Source organism: Castor canadensis, chromosome 4, assembly GCF_047511655.1.
Source record: "Castor canadensis chromosome 4, mCasCan1.hap1v2, whole genome shotgun sequence".
In the NCBI taxonomy this organism is placed as follows: domain Eukaryota; kingdom Metazoa; phylum Chordata; class Mammalia; order Rodentia; family Castoridae; genus Castor; species Castor canadensis.
In genome coordinates, this window is record NC_133389.1 from 178,215,544 (window position 1) to 178,220,709 (window position 5,166).

A 5,166-nucleotide genomic window follows, 5' to 3' on the forward strand; every position below is an offset into this window, starting at 1 on the left:
CTACACAAATTCTAATCATTTCCTGCAGAGTAGCTCTTTGTCTATATGGCTGAAGGGCTGTTTTACAGGCCTTATTAGCATTCTCAAAAGCCAGCTGTTTTACCAGTATGCTTCCAGCTTTGGCATCTGCCACTATCCTGCCTATGTTTTGTAGCAGGCATGCCACAAACTCTTCATATGGCTCATCAGGACCTTGGAGAATGCTAGTTAATTCCAAAGTCTTTTTTTCTTTCGTGGGTAGTTCTCTTGTGCCTGTGAGGGCAATCTGCTGATAAGCTTGAGGGGGATACTGCAATTGATTATCTACGCCTTCAAAAGGTCCCCTTCCCATGAGCATATCTACAGTGATATGCACTCCATGGGCCAAATTATGGTTTGCCTGCTCCTGACATAACTCTATAAAACCTGTTTTTCACAGCAAGTAATCACCTGGAGAGAGGCATGCTTTAGTCAGCAATCATTATCATTGTCCTCTTCTCTGGGCCCCCAAAAGAGGGGTCCCATTTGGTCACCATATGTTACAAGCCTGCTGTGCATCATTTTTAAGGTGTTAAGGAATGTTGGAATTATGGACCTTCCTCTTGGGTGACAGTAGACTGCACGAAACTTTGCTTCAGTGTCAGCCATCAGTGGTTCTGCCCTATCTGTCTCCAGCTGTACCATCCTCCCCACTTGAGAGATATTGACTCCTCACCCCTCCTTTATTATGGAGTTGTGCTCACTGATGTGTAACTTGGAATAGCCCTAGCATAATTACCTAGTTGGACTGGATTGGTTGCACAGATTCCATAGTCTTCACAGGCATTGGTCCAGAAACTTTGGTTGGATTACAGGTTAGATTCTTCAGAAACTCTCCTTGGGATTTTTGTTTGAGCCACAATAGTGGTCTTCATCTTGTTCTCTGAAGTGGCTCTGGGGTTTTACTCCAGTCTCAGGAACTTGACTTTGAGTTACTAGTCATACCAAAGTAGTAGTCTTTGTAATAGTTTCTGAGATTCAATGAGCTTTGTAAGTTCGATGTTGAAACTGCTCCATAGTTTTTTGTGGCCTTGTTCTGGTTCCAAAAACTTCATTTTGGGCTATTGGTTATACCCCAGCAATGGTCTTTATCTTGGTTTCTGAAATCTTTTTAAAAAATGCTTTGCCTTTCCCATGCCATTAAGGTGTCTTTTTTTATTTATTTGTGGTACTGTGGGTTGGACTCAGTGTCTTCCTTGGCAGACACTCTACCACTTGAGCCACTTTGCCAGTCCTTAGTTTCTAAAATCTTTGCAGGTTTTGATATGGTTTCTAGGGACTTTGAATTGGCATGTGCTTTGATCAGTGAGCATTTGTATTAATTTGTTTAAGCAGTTTTTAAAGGGATAGTAGAGTTTGTTAGGAAAGGAGTATACTTTCAATAGATTGAAAATTAGTTGTCTGTAGAGTGAGAATGAGAATGACATTGGTAAAGATTTTTAAAGGCTGCGTATCTACAGTGAATATTTGTACAGGGTAAAAAGTAGGCCAAGGAAGTACTAAATTTTTTCCCTATTTCTTTTTGTCAAAAGACACTTTCTCTCATTCTCTCTACATAGAAAAAGTAGACATGAGAAATATTTCTAGCATTGCAATGGATTTGACCCTTGGGTGCCTAATGGCTAACGGGTCAGTTTAAGTCAGAGGGCTCAAGATAAAGGGATTAGTTTTCTTTCGTAACTCTGGCCTCAACAAAAACTAGGAGATCAAGACCAAGAGCATTGACCACAGAATGGATCTCTAAGCTATAACACTATTTTCCAACTAGAACTACTTTGAAAATGTGAAGAAAGAAAGATTAACTTGGTTAAAGTAGATTGAGCCAAATGCATCATAGATACAGCCACAGTGAAGACTCAGTAAAGATTAGTAGAGATTCCCCCATGCTCTGGTTAGCTTTCTCCTTTCTGAGTAGCAGTGGAGATCTGGCCCAGTGCCTTGAGCATGTTGGGCAAATGTCTACTGAGTCACACCAGGCCAGTAGTGAGAACTGCACCTCAACCTTGCCACCATCTAGTACTATCTGAATATTGTGAATACTTTAACTAAAAGAATATGGGAGATTAATACTTCCAACCAACAACTTGGCCCAAGATGTGCAAATCCCAACACAGAAACAAGAAATATGGGGAAAAAAAAGGTAGTATGACTCCCCAAAAGTCAACAATTCCACAATAACATGGTAATGATAGTGAAGTGGATGAACTATAAGACAAAGAATTCAAAAGAGTCATTATAAGAGTGATCAATGAAATCAAAGAGAACACAAATAAACACCTAAATGAATTCAAAGAAAATACAAATAAACAGCTGAATGAAATAAGAAAGACAACACAGGATATAAAAGAGAAATTCAATCATGAGAAAGATTCTGAGGGCTGGAGGCATGGTTCAAATGATAGAGTGCCTACCTAGCAAACACAGGGCCTTGAGTTCAAACTCCAGTACTGAAAAAAGATGAGAGAGAGAGAAAGAGAGAGAGAGAGAGAGAGAGAGAGAGAGAGAGAGAGAGAGAGAGAGAGAGATTCTGACAAAATATCAATCTGAGGTTTGGAAATTAAAAGTGGAATAAGAGAAATAAAATCTCAGTTGAAAGCCTCATTATTAGACTGGATTAAGTAGAAGATAGACTATCAAGGCTTAAGGACAAAATAGATGAACTAGAACATTCAGACAACAACAAAAAAATTAAAAATACAAACAGAACATATAAGACCTCTAGGACACCATTAAAAGATCAAATCATGGGCATAGAAGAGATATAAGATAGAAGTATCTTATCTTTTTTAAAAATCACAGGAAATTCTGCAAATCTTGGGAAAGATGTGATCAACAGGTACAGGAGACTTTTAGAACACCAAACAGGAAGTGAGCAGACAGCCACTGGCATGGGAGGAGGGGGCCCAGTCTGGGGAGTGCAGGAGGCAGTGGTAGAGGGAGGTAGTAGCAGCAGCTATTGGACTAGAGTCTCAACCAGGCCAAAGCAGACACTTCTGTGGAGTGAGGCAGCAGGAGCACAGTGTACCAGAGGCAGCACCAGCATTTCCAGCTTAGGGGAAGGGGGCACCAGGCTGGGAGAAGGAGAGGGAGTGATGCTGGAAGCCAGGGCAGAGCCCAGTCTCAAAGATCCACCTCCAAGTCTTAAGTCAGAGAGTCAGCCACCAGATAAATGTAAGGAAACAATAGAAGATTTCAACAAATTCTGAAGTTTGTCTTGTCCTATGCTGGTTACATTTCCCCTAGCAAAAAAGTAAGTGACTGGACAGCTTCTGGCTCTAGCTTTCCATTGTGAAGTGACAGTGCAGCAGATAGTGATGACTGAGACTTGGCTGCCTCAAACATTTGAACTATCCAGATCTTTTTTAAGAAAGCAAAGCCATCCAAGAGAAAGGCAAATGAAGAAGGTCCCCAAGATCCACTTTCTCTATCTGTAGGCCCCTTGCAGTCACTCTGCTCAGGAAGATGAAGCTCAAGGACTTTGTCTTTGATCTGGATGGGCCCTAAGTGGCCCCTCCACTGTTCCCACATTCCTGACACATACCTCTCAGCCCCTGCTGCTCTGGGGTACCTCTTTCCCAGGAGGATCTCTCTCCCAGCCTCCTCAAAAAAAGGACCAAAAAACCAGAAAGTTGAGGCCAGGAGCAGGGGACTGAATTTGGGGTGCATTGGGGGTCTCATCCAGCTCCTGGGGATGGGAAAAAGAGGTCTGGAATCAACAAGAGCAAGAAGCAGAACATGAAAAGGGTAGAGCATGGGATAGACTTTCACCTCTGGGACTTCCCCAGGAACCTTCCAGTGATACAGATGCTAAAGAAGAGGAAAAGGAAGAAGAAAAGAGATGACAGCTGTATATGTAGGGGGGAGCCCCAGCAGCTCTTGAGTTTCCTAGGTCCCCTGCCATTGAAGGTGGTAGAGCACTGAAACAATCCAAGATGGAGATAGAGATCATGAATGTGGAGGGACATCATGGTAGAATCAGGTGATGATCATGGGACTTGGTCACATTTTACTACTAAAAGCCTGTTGCATGGCAGCCATTATAGAGTACAGCCTGTGTGGACATGGATCCATTTTTCCTGTGCTAAGTTTAAGAAGACCAATGTCTCTGACTTCTTTTATTGCCAGAAATGCAAAGAACTGTGGCCAGATGCCTGGCGGTTAGGGGGCCACAGTTCCCAAATCTGGGGAGCCTTGACATCACTGTCCTAGGATAGATATTTTAAATGTCAACATAGCTTGGGAACTGAACCTGAGTCCTCATCCTATCCTCTGGAGCTTGGATATGGACATTGTCCCCAGGAATTCCCAAGGGAAACTTATTTGGAGATGAGTGTCTTTGTTCTGACCCAAGTCTTCCAGCTCCACAGACTTGAAATTGAACCTGTTGCAGTTGGGTGGGGAGTGGGAGGAGGTTTTCTGGATCTGCAGACACAATCTGCCCCTTGGACTTGCCATCCTTTGCTTTCTGGTCTAGGGGTTAGAATTGGCATGGATGGGGCATTTGTCTATAAAACTCTGGTGTAAATATGTATATATAAAACACTTATAAAAAAAGACCAGAAAAGAACCCTGTGATATTGTAGTTAACATATTGAGCATACAGAACAAGGAAAAATATCGAAAACTGCAAAAGAGAAGTGCCAAGAACTTATAAAAGGCAAACCTATCAGAATAATAGCAGATTTTTTAACAGAAACTCTAAAATCGAGGAGTGCATGGAATGATGTACTTCAAGCCCTGAAAGAAAATATCTGCCAATCTAGATTACTGTACTCAGTAAAGCTATCTTTCATAATTTGAGGGAAATGAAAACCTTCCATGATAAACAAAAACAAAAGGAATGAATGACCACTAAACCAGAACTGCAGAAGATACTTACAGGAATCCTATACCAGAAGGAGAAGATAAACATGGCCTTAGAAAATGGGTAGAATATGTCTCACTAGAGTAAATAAGCAAATGAGAATTAGGAAAGAATCAGACATTGCCAAAAAACACAACAAAATGATGGGAATTAGTACATACCTTTCAATAATATCTCTGAATGTTAATAGTCTCAATTCTCCAATTAAAAAACACAGATTGGTGGATTGGATTAAAAAACAAAGATTGGATTAACAACAAAGTAACTGTTGCCTACAAGAAACA

At 41.3% G+C, this 5,166-nt stretch overlaps 1 pseudogene; it reads left to right on the top strand.

Annotated features, from left to right (window-relative positions):
* Positions 1-3,110: 3,110 nt before the first annotated feature.
* On the top strand, positions 3,111-3,860 carry LOC109692272 (PHD finger protein 23-like; annotated as a pseudogene).
* Positions 3,861-5,166: the final 1,306 nt, after the last annotated feature.